General features: G+C 44.2%; 1 long non-coding RNA gene across 1 annotated transcript; it reads left to right on the top strand.

Annotated features, from left to right (window-relative positions):
• Positions 1 to 607: 607 nt before the first annotated feature.
• Positions 608 to 1349, top strand: LOC137482248 (uncharacterized). The gene is made up of 2 exons (XR_011003958.1): positions 608 to 830; positions 973 to 1349. It is a non-coding gene; the product is annotated as an uncharacterized lncRNA (long non-coding RNA).
• The last annotated feature ends 9309 nt before the right edge of the window (positions 1350 to 10658 follow it).

Below are 10658 nucleotides of genomic sequence, written 5' to 3' on the forward strand. Positions count from 1 at the left end.
TCAAGTGAGTGACTTTATTCCTGCTGGTGTTGCAGGACAATATGGTCTAAAGTCAGCACTATGGATACATCAATGTAGATCAAAGTTAATTGAAAAACCATTAACTGACATACCACAAGAAGCAGTTGTAACATTATAAACCCACTCACACTGCAAGCGATTTCAGGCAAGTCACTCCTGATTTCCTAGCAATAAGGAGATTCACAGAGAGACACCAACAGCTGGCAGGTAGCTGTAGCCTCATTAGGTCTGCGAACTCCAGGCCGAAGAATCACATTAGATCAGAAATTAAGACAACATGTTTATAAAACCTGATACTTGATCCAATCCTACTGCAGAAAAAGAACATTCATCTGCCTCTCCCAGCTGTGTTGCCAGTGGAGGAACTTCTGTAGAGTGTTACCTGGCTGGCTTCTCTTCCTAGAAATGTGTTGGATGAAGGGCTGAATGGATTCTCTCCTTGTCAAGCCCACTTGTTTACCTCCTTTCCTTTTACCTGAAGATACAAGGGCCCACTGGGACCCTTCTAATTGGTCATAATATGGCACCTTATGCACCTCCTGTGTTCTCATAGTCAAACTGTGCCAGAATCCTGCAAAGTCTTTCAGGATAAACTCAGTGCACAGACTCTTCTCTATCTTCACCTAACTAACATTGTCATCTGGGTGATTCTTCCATGTCTGGATCACTAACACTGACTTCCTTCCAGCTTGCAAAATATGAACTTGCCCTACATGCTTCTACAGAATATGATCTGACAAGGGTTGTTAACTTCTACACATATTCCTACTACAGTCTCATTCCCAGGTTTATAGACTAGGAAATAAAAGGTAAAAAATTCCCAAATGTCTGAACTGCAACTTTCACAGTAGTTTCTTGATCCACTAGGATTGTATTTGCTATCCATGTGAGTGTTAACACAGCAGGAATAATAAGCTTGTCCTAATCAACACTGCTCCTTCTCATTTGCAGAAGGGCTGATGGACAGAAATAAACATGCCTGCAGACCCCCAGAGCTGCATGACACACCATCCTTTCAGCTTTCAGAAAAAAACACATTAGTGATTTATTCATCCAGCAGAAGTTGTGACAAATCAGCACTGTCCAATCCTGGGGCATCAACACCATGTATTCTGCCGACTCTCATGTTCCAGCTAAGTGCATCCCTCCTGAAGTGATGGGCATTCTTCCCTCTGGTACTCCAGGGGGTAGGTGCAGGTGCAAATTGCTGAGCAAAAATGCATGACTCAATGGTTCTCAAGGCCTGTAACCTACTAGAAGACTCCTCTGCTACTCAGTTCCACTGGGGGAAAATATCTGGAGTCGGAAAAGGCTCTGCTGATCTCTCACTGCTGTCCTCCTTCACTCACATAATCCTGGCCTACATTAAAATCCCACTGGAAGCTAAGAGCAAATTTAAAGTAGCCCTCAAGGAAAAACCAGTTTTACCAAAAAAAATAAGGTGGCCAGTTAAATCTAGTTAACATTTTTAAAAAGTAGCAATTCTTGGCCTGGAGCAATTTTATGCCTCTCCTGGAGGCTCCTGTCCTTAATCACAGCAGGACAGAACAATGGTAGTATTTAGAAAAAACAGGGAAACAGGTAATCCTGCCTCAGCAAGAAACAAAGATGAGCCATGTAAATACAATCTCTTGGACACCAACTGATGCTCCACGCATGTCTGTCCCTACAAAGCCTAACACCTCCCTTATGACAGCATTCCCCTGTCCCCACCTTCCTCAAGAAAATGACCTTTTCCAAGAAGTCCTGATGAATTTGCAGCTGCAGACCTGCACTACATCTTCAAATCTGGAAGATGATATTTCCTTTATGTATAGTCTTGGTAGCAACAAAACACATTTTATTTACGCACAGCAACCCAAGAGGCAGGATTCAGACCTACTACTGAGGAAGAAAGCAAATTCAGCACACAGATTTCAATTACTTGGGTTAGACAACTGATTTCCATTGCTGCTAATGGGATTTATGCATGCATTCAACTGAGCATGGTACTGAAAATCTGCTCCTCATTCTGACCCTAGATGTTTCTCTTCCCCATATAGCTTGAAAAGAATACAATAAAATGCAAATAAAATGAATGCTGTGTTTACCACTGCTTTAGCTTTGGGCCATTAGCGATTCCTCTGCCTCTCTAGAGTGGCTCATTTTATTTTCAATAGACATCTCTCCCCACTCCAGAGATGAAGCCGTTGTTCCAGGTAGTCTGTCTGCCCTGGGTTTATGTACTGCCTGTACTGGCAAGTTCTGTTTTCATTCCTCTTCCTAGAGGTAAGAAAGCTCAACTGCTTTGAGATCCTTGGCTTCGTCAGACATCTTCCAGAACTTGATCTTTCATTCCTGTTGAATTAACATCACATGGAGAATCTCTTCCCTCTCCTATTTCCTACATGGAAGGCACAGGTCTGGAGGAACAGTCACCCCCAGGAAAGTCTGCTTAGTAACACTGCGCTGTCACTAATGCTCAAAAAGCATCCAGTCATATTTTTTTCAGTGGTAAGAAAGAGTTAAAACTTGAATTGCAGCAATGAAAATGAGAATGTCAACACCTCTTTGTCTCTTGGATGATTTCCAGACTAGCTCTGTTTATTTAATAAGAAACCATGACACGGCCACCTGTTTAACGAAGCCTCTGCAAGCCTCTTGCTAACCTTTGCATTTCATTTTTCTTAAACTGTTTATAGACATGGGAGGGCTCTGTCCCAACCAGAGTCTTGAGGCTTCCTGGTAGTTTTAATGAAAAGGTCAACATAAGAAAATTGTGTGCTGAAGAGGGAGGTAAAGCTTGCAGGAGCTGCATCCCTGCATGGGATGAAGCACGGAGGGATGACACCAAGGAAATTCTAGAGATTTTATTATTTTTGCTCCGTTTGGTTGTGTTTTCACACCAAGGAGTCTGTGAAGCAGGTACTCTGGTAGTGGAGTATAAGGGGATGTTAGGATTTATGTGTTGGACATAATGGTGACAGGTGAAATTGCATGCAAGAACAGATCTCTACAAGGTTTCCCATGGGGCTGGACTCCCACATCCCTGCTACTGACAGGAAAATGAAAAAACATTGCCCTCCCTTTCTGCTTTGACTTGTCCTTCTCAGACACAGCCTTTCCCCCTTTCCAGACAGTTTGGTCACTCCAAGAGCATTCTGATAGCTTCATCTCTTAAAAGCAGTAAACTGTTTTCATTTAAATGTCACCTAAATGTCATCGGGATTAAATTTAGATTTGCAAGACACAATGTCACTTCACACTGTACTAAGTCCACTGCTGATGGAAGCTGCCCCCACTGACACACATGTTATGTAGCTGGTCCTCCTGACCCCACTGAGCTGGGACATCTCTCCAGTCTTGACCATCCTACTATCTCCTCATGGGATCTGCCAGAGGACATAGAGACACTTTCCCAGTTTCTTCCAAATAATAAACTAGTGTAACCCGGCCTTAGTGCAACAATCACAGCAGGTCAATACTTAATACAACACTTTAAGGTAGCTGAAAGTCACATCCCAGACTAAATTAACCTGAAATAGCTATAGGCAAACTTTTAACAGCTTAAATACCAGTTTAATAAGTGTGGAGAAATAAAATATTTCTTGCACAAGCTTGTGCTTCAGGTGAAAATATATTTCCAGGGCAGCCAAAAAACCAGAAACAATGTCTTTGGACATGACATTAAGAGTAGAGGTTCCTTGCCAATATCCCGAATATAAATGGGGTCTGGGCTTCTTGGAGAGCCAACTCATCAGCAAACACTGCAGGGCCCAAAGGAACCCCTTCACATCCAGGCTGAGCAGCTGAGCTCCCTCTGTGAAATACAGGGAATGATTTAAGCCCAAAGCTGGACAAGGAGTCACCGTAGGCAGCTGAAGCAGAGGCTAAGAAGGTTTTGTCTCAAATCCTGCTCCCCTTTGGACACTTCCAGCTCAGCAGTTTTGCTGTAGCAATGCAGACGCCTCCACACAACAAGAGTAGGACAGCTGATGGGAGCCTTGCTTTGCTCAGTTACCTTCCATTCATCCTTTAGAAACAGTCTGTGGCTCTTGGCAGCTTTGTGACCAAGTAATGAAATAAAATAAATAAAAATAATAAAATAAATAAATAACCATTGTAATTAATTAAAAAAAAAAAAAAAGGAGCTGAAAGGCTGAAGGACATGACTGAAACCAGGCTGGGGAACCTGCCTAATGTAGAGTTTGGGCTGGGAATGGCAGAGACAAACGTGAGAGCAAGGTATAACAGGCAGAGATCAAAAGAGAATAGGCAAGCACAGCAAGTACAGACATCAGATAATATTTTAAGATTAGTTCTAGGGATGTAAAGGACTATTGTTATTGGTTTCATGCAGGTGTTAGAGATACCTTCTGCACTCCAAAACAGATTCTGTACCAAGGGCTTTAAAAGTTCTTAGTCCTCCTCACACTCATGTTCTTTAGGTCACAGAAATCACTTTCAAGTCAGCAAGGAAAAAACACTCTGCTGTCTTCCAACAAATAAATGGGGCATACCCTCGGGCTGTCAAGCAAGATTGAATGTAGCCTCTGTGCTCTGAGAGACCATAAATCCCTTTATTGGCACAGATTACCAGCCTGATTGCTTGCATACAGATTAATGCAGCAGCATGAGTCCTCTGGGTGACTGCTGAGCAGGGAAAGAGGAGGGGGGAATTTATTTGCTCAGAAGCTTGTGATATGTATCTATCAATCACCAAAGAAAAAACCATTTCATCAACTTAATTCCAAAAATATCTTTGTATACAGAGAACAGAGAGCTGAGAAATTTACCCAGATTAAAAGAGGGAAGGAAACAGCTCTGTAGTTGCATACATGAAAAACCGACGTTGTGCCAGCTGCCCAGGGTCCACATGCTGTGACACCACACCTGTGACCACACCTCAGGTCTCCCCTCCAGCTGTGGGATTTCCTAACCTACACCACTCCGGCAGTAAGTATCAATAAAAGGGCTGAAAGAGGAAAGCTAACACATAAAACAATCACTCATCTTCCTGAGAGCCTCAGCAAATTCTTTCCGTTTCCATTTTTAATTCACCATTAAATACGGTGAATTAAAGAGAGGTTGTGAAACCTTTCTCATGGCAGGGAAGAGGAAGGGGCAGCCCCTCCACAATTTGAATTAAGGATGATGACAACTGATGGTTTATCACCTCTATTTCATGCCCCTTACCCAGTCCCTGCCTTGCTGATGTGACCAGCCAAAGGAGGCACAGTGTAAGCCCCTCAGCCCAGGGAGGGGTCCATCCTCCCCAGCCCCCAGCCCCCCAAGAGATGCTGCTGCCTCTGCTGACAGACCACTTGGGCACAGCTGTTTTACTGCTGGGGGGAGCCAGGGCCAGCCTGTGACACACTGCACCTCTAACAAAGACCCACCACCAAAATGTTCCAGCTGCTTCCAGGGACCCCATAGAGAGCCAAGCCAGGAGCCAGATTTTTCTTCTTCTCCAAGAGGATTCCAGGAACTGGGGACCTACTGCTCAACCAAGCCACCCAATTTAAATACCTGTCTGATTAGTGAAACATTGCTCTGATGCTCAAAAGCAGGTATGTGCTTGCTGGCACCCATATCAGTTTGGGTCCCAGACCTGACCTGTCTAATGCCAACATATTTTTGGCAGCTGGATGTACTAGCTTGGCACCCCTGAGAAACAGTTCCCACATTTGAAAACTGACCTCAGACATTGAAAATGTGACTTAAAAATATTTTAACACAAACTGTGTTAAATTAAGACAGCAGCACTTTTTTTTTTTTTTTTTTACTTTCCTGAGCTTGGCTCTCCCTGAATTTTTTTTTACTAATGAAATTACTTGAGCAAATTTCTCGGGAGACAATAAACATTACAGACTCATTTAGCAAAAGGGAATTCTTCTAAGCTGAATTGACTCTCATATATTAAAATTGAGACCTGCTGCCCTGCTGCTAAATGCTTTCTCTTCCCCCAAAGAGCAGACTATAAAGTCAATAATTAACATGATGATATATTTACCAAAGAACTAGAGGGAAAAAAATGAAATTATCTGTTCCTAAATAAATTTCAGTGTTGGGAAAACAGTCTGGTTCCATTTCTGAAGTAAGTACTGCCACTTGCACCACCTGTGTTTTACCCAGTTCAGTATCAGAAGGGTTTGGGTTGGAACAGAATTTTGAAGCTCCCAGTCCAAACCCCCCGCAATGAGCAGGGACATCTTCAACTAGAATACCTCAGAGCCTGATCCAACCTGACCTTGAATATTCCCAGTATAACTCATTGATGCAGCTTTCTAAACACATCAGGAGCAATTAAAAAAAAAACCAACCAACCAAACAAACAAAAAAACCCCAGTCTTCAGCATAAAAATATTCCAGACATCACTTGATTGTTTTTTGTTAATTATACTTTGGACTACAGACAATATTTGTTTTCTGACATGCTACAGTTACTCTATCTGAGCCATAAAAAAGTGACTTTACTTGGGAGAAAAGAAAATACTATCTATGGGAAGTGCTATTGCCCAAATTAAAAAAAATTCTTCCAAAGTAACTTCAAAATGTTTGTGTTCAGGCACCAGGCCATCGTTTTTAGGTAATTTGACTTAAAGAGAAAAAATGACAACATCATAACAGCACTATCTGGATACAATTCAGTAAAGTGGACTTAATTCAGGACTTGGATGCAAAATTGGGTGGAAAATTTGAAAGGAAAAGTAAGTATTGAGTTGCAGTATTTGCAATTATTCTACTTTTTAAGTTTTTAGAAGTTCCATGCTGAGAATTGGTCAGCACAACCCAATGGGGATGCACCTGTCCCCGACACTGACTGGCAACATCCTTCTGAGAGCATCCAGGCCTCCACACTGGTCCACGCAAGGGAAACATCAATCAGGAGGTTGATACAGAATGAAAATAAGAGGAAAGAAAGTAGACGTAACAGGACTATCACTGAGCATTTGGGCAAAATTAATGGCCCCTCCTTGTCCCCGTTTTCCCTCCTCTCCCAGGAGGGCAGGGAGCAATCACAGGTCAGAGTGGCATCACAGCTCCTCTGGCCCTGCTTAGCCAGAGGAAATGACGGGGCAGCTGCTGAGGCAAGGCTAAGAAGGCAAATCAGAGTTCATCTGGAAGGCAAGTGCAGCCTGTGCCATCAGTCAGGCTTTGTTCATTGCTGCACAACCCCCAGGATGCCCTTTCCCAGGAGCTCACACTTGGTTCTGGTGTGACAGGGAGAGCCAGGCCTCTGCTAAGGACGGCCAGGGAGGGGAGAAGGGAGGAAGGTGGTGACAGCCACAGGAGCACAGCAAGCCTCTGCCAACTCAGGGACAAAACCACAGCCAGCTTGAGTCTGAGAGAAAAGAATTAAAAGGCAATTAAATAATAAAGTGTTTTAAAGGAAAAGTAGAGTATAAGGCTGCTTGTGCCCTGCAGTCCATGCTGAAGGCAGTGATGCTGCGTGGGTGGACTGGGACAATGCTGCCAGGAGGCTGCACGGGCCTTCTGGAGCCACAGCACGCGAGCCAGGATGACAAAAGGAAAGGATCTGTTTGAAATTACTTGCATGGACCTGCCATGCTCCTGAGCACTGACCCCTGCACACAGTCAGGTCCTGTGCTTTTGGAAGCAGAACAGCTCTTTGATTTCCCAGAAAGTAACAAGTTGTTCCACACTAAGAGCAAACACAGCCTAACGCAGCATTTGTGCAGCACAGCAAAGCCTGCAGAGGGTGGGAAGAGTCCTCTCACGGAAGGATGATGACCTTTGCTTTTATGATCTACACTCTGAGCACACTCCCCAAACCATACATGGAAAACCCAAGTAAACAGAAGCCAGGATGTGCTAAAAGCAAAGCAGGTTCCCTGGCAGTTTTATCAAATTCAAGGAATTTAACCTTTTCTGTCTCTTGCTCTAAATTGTTCTCAAAATAAAACCATGACTCCTAGAAATTTGTGTATCCAATTTAATATGCAAAGGTGTCATGAAAAGTTGTGCTCATTTTTGATGTAATTAGAGAGATCCATTTCCTCTTCTTTTTTGTGTTTTCAGCCATAAACATCAAGTATGACCACAGCTCTCCCTAGTCCTGCTCTGCAGTTACAGGCCAGCCGTCGAGTCCTCCAGCTTGAGGACTTCACATGCTGCTGGGTGCCCATGTCACGAGTGGGGCACTTGGAGACTTCCCACACAGCAACTGGATCTATTAATGGTGGATCAAAGGTGACATTTCCAGCCCAAGCACACGCTGCAGCACTAGTAGCACACCTACAAAGGCTGCCACAGGCCTCCCTAACCCTCTCAAAGATGATATTTCTTGCACATTTCCTTGGTCCCTGTCCTGTGCTGGCTGCCTGCAGGGCAGCTCCCATCACAGCCACATGCATTTGCCTACACTGTAGTTTCATGAGGGGCCTAAGCTGACATAAAGCAGCACTTAAAGGAAAGAGCTGGTTCCTCTCTACTCCTGTCCTTCCCTCCTGCACTCTGAGAAAAGCAGTACTGAAGGGTTGCTTTAGATCACAGCTGGTTTTTACTGCAGGCTGGTTTTCATTGGACTCTCAGCACAGTCCTGCCCTGCACAGCCTCCCAACATCTCTGCCAGTGCCAGGAGAGCCTGGGGGTCACAGGGCAGGAATGAGCAGCATGGGCAATGAAGAACAGACTTGGCAGGCTTCCCACTTTGAGCTTTGACATTGGTTTCAGCTGACCTTGGCTGCCCTCACTGCTGGAACAGGAACCTCAGTGACTTACCCCACATCCCCATCTATGTTTGCATCATTGTCTTTGTGCCAACTCCAGACTGCAGGAAAAATAAACTTAAGAATAAAATGCTTTTCCCTCCTTTACCTTTTGTCTAACCAAGACACAGGTGTTACCCTCAACTAAAGTGGTGACTAAAACACAGCACTAGGCTCAAAATTCAAACACGTCATTTCAGCTGCAAGTTTGGAGGCTGAAAGCCCCCCAGGACACAGGTCCAACACCAGGTTTGGCTCCTGGCACTAAACCTGAGTGAGCACAATACACCTTTGGGGTGGAGCATCCCTCGGCCCCAGTGTTCACAGCTTGCTAGGTTCTCCCATTTGAGCTGCTTTGCTTCATCTGAAAATAAAACACATTAATGAATCCTTGGTTTCATTTGCTCTGCAAGCAGGGAGTAGGCTCAGACCTTGGGTGTGAAGCAAGCCACAACTTTCACATCAGTGAAAGCAGAGCAAGTGTTGTTCTTACCTGAGCTTACAGCTCAGGACCTTTCAGCATCAAAAGGGTCTTATCTGAGATCTCAGAGGAAAAAAAGACATGTGCTAGCCTTGGCCAGCAACTTTGCTGAAGAGCATTGATAAAATCTTACAAAAGGAGCCTTCTAATCCATGCTAGCTTGATAGACACCACAATGTTATCAGCAGGGCTGTCCTCCAGGCATGCTGCCAGCAGATGGACTTGGTACAGGGAAGGACTGAGGCCACACACCCTGCACCCCAAAGGGCTGGGGACACCATCCCACTCTTGACAGGCATGGGAGCCCACAGACCTTGTAACAACAAACAAAGAGCAGCCTGGAGAGAACCTCTTTGGAAAAGCACCAAGACCGATGTGGTTAGACAGCCAAAGAGTAAGCAAATTTATTAGGAAAACCAAAATAAGTACCACCAAAGCTGCAGACAGCTCACACAGCACAGCTAACACCACCAGGGATAGCAGAATGGGAAAAAGCAGTTGTTTGGCTTTGTCCCCTACATCAGGTACTTCACTAAGTAGTTCAAAACACCCTCCCTCCAGTGGTTGCATAGCAAAAAAGATGTGGAAGGAGCTGATGTGTGCAAATACCTGTGTAATTGTCTGTTCTGGCTCACAGACTTCATGTGATCACAGCAGTACTTCTGCATGGGAAAGTGAGCTCAGCTATGCAAGTGGAGATAGAGGAGCTGTGCCCAGCCATGGCCTGGGAGGAACAGTCACAGGGAAGGGATGAAAATGCAGTAGAATTAATGAAGAATAAAGTACTACTTTAATGTACAGTTTCATTTTTTCCTATTGGCAAGAAAGTTTTGTGCATTTTTTGGTGTTGTTCACAAGTAGATAATTTCTGCATTGATAAATGCTCCTATAAATTGATTTTTAGGGTCTGCCTAAACTCAGAAATATTTCTAGCTTATTTTACAGCCAGTTCTGCCTAAACGATTTCTAAATTGGTCAAAGTCATCACATGGATTTCAGATAGTGTAAAGCAAGCAGCCAATTTTTTTCCTGCACTAAGTTCAAGGTAACTTTGAAAAGTCCATTAAAGCTGATGCAATAAAAGTTTTCAGATCACCTGTAGTCTTGTTGTGCTGTTTTTGGCTGTGGTAGAGTTTGTTATATTTGTAGTAGAAGCTGGTATAGGACTGTGGTTTGGATTTGTGCTGAAAACTGTGTTGATAATACAGAGATGTTTTAGTTGTTCCTGAGCAGTTCTCACCCAGAGCCAAGGCCTTTCCTGCTCCTCACCCACCCCACCAGCAAGAGGCTCCACAAGGAGCTGGGAGGGGACACAGCCAGGACAGCTGGGACACAGCCATCTCAGCTGACCCAGGGGATATCCCATAATATGGCACTATGCTCAGCATATAAATGTGGGGAGAAGGAGGAAGGGGGGACGTTTGGAGTGATGGTGTTTGTCTTCC

Source organism: Anomalospiza imberbis, chromosome 14, assembly GCF_031753505.1.
Source record: "Anomalospiza imberbis isolate Cuckoo-Finch-1a 21T00152 chromosome 14, ASM3175350v1, whole genome shotgun sequence".
In the NCBI taxonomy this organism is placed as follows: domain Eukaryota; kingdom Metazoa; phylum Chordata; class Aves; order Passeriformes; family Viduidae; genus Anomalospiza; species Anomalospiza imberbis.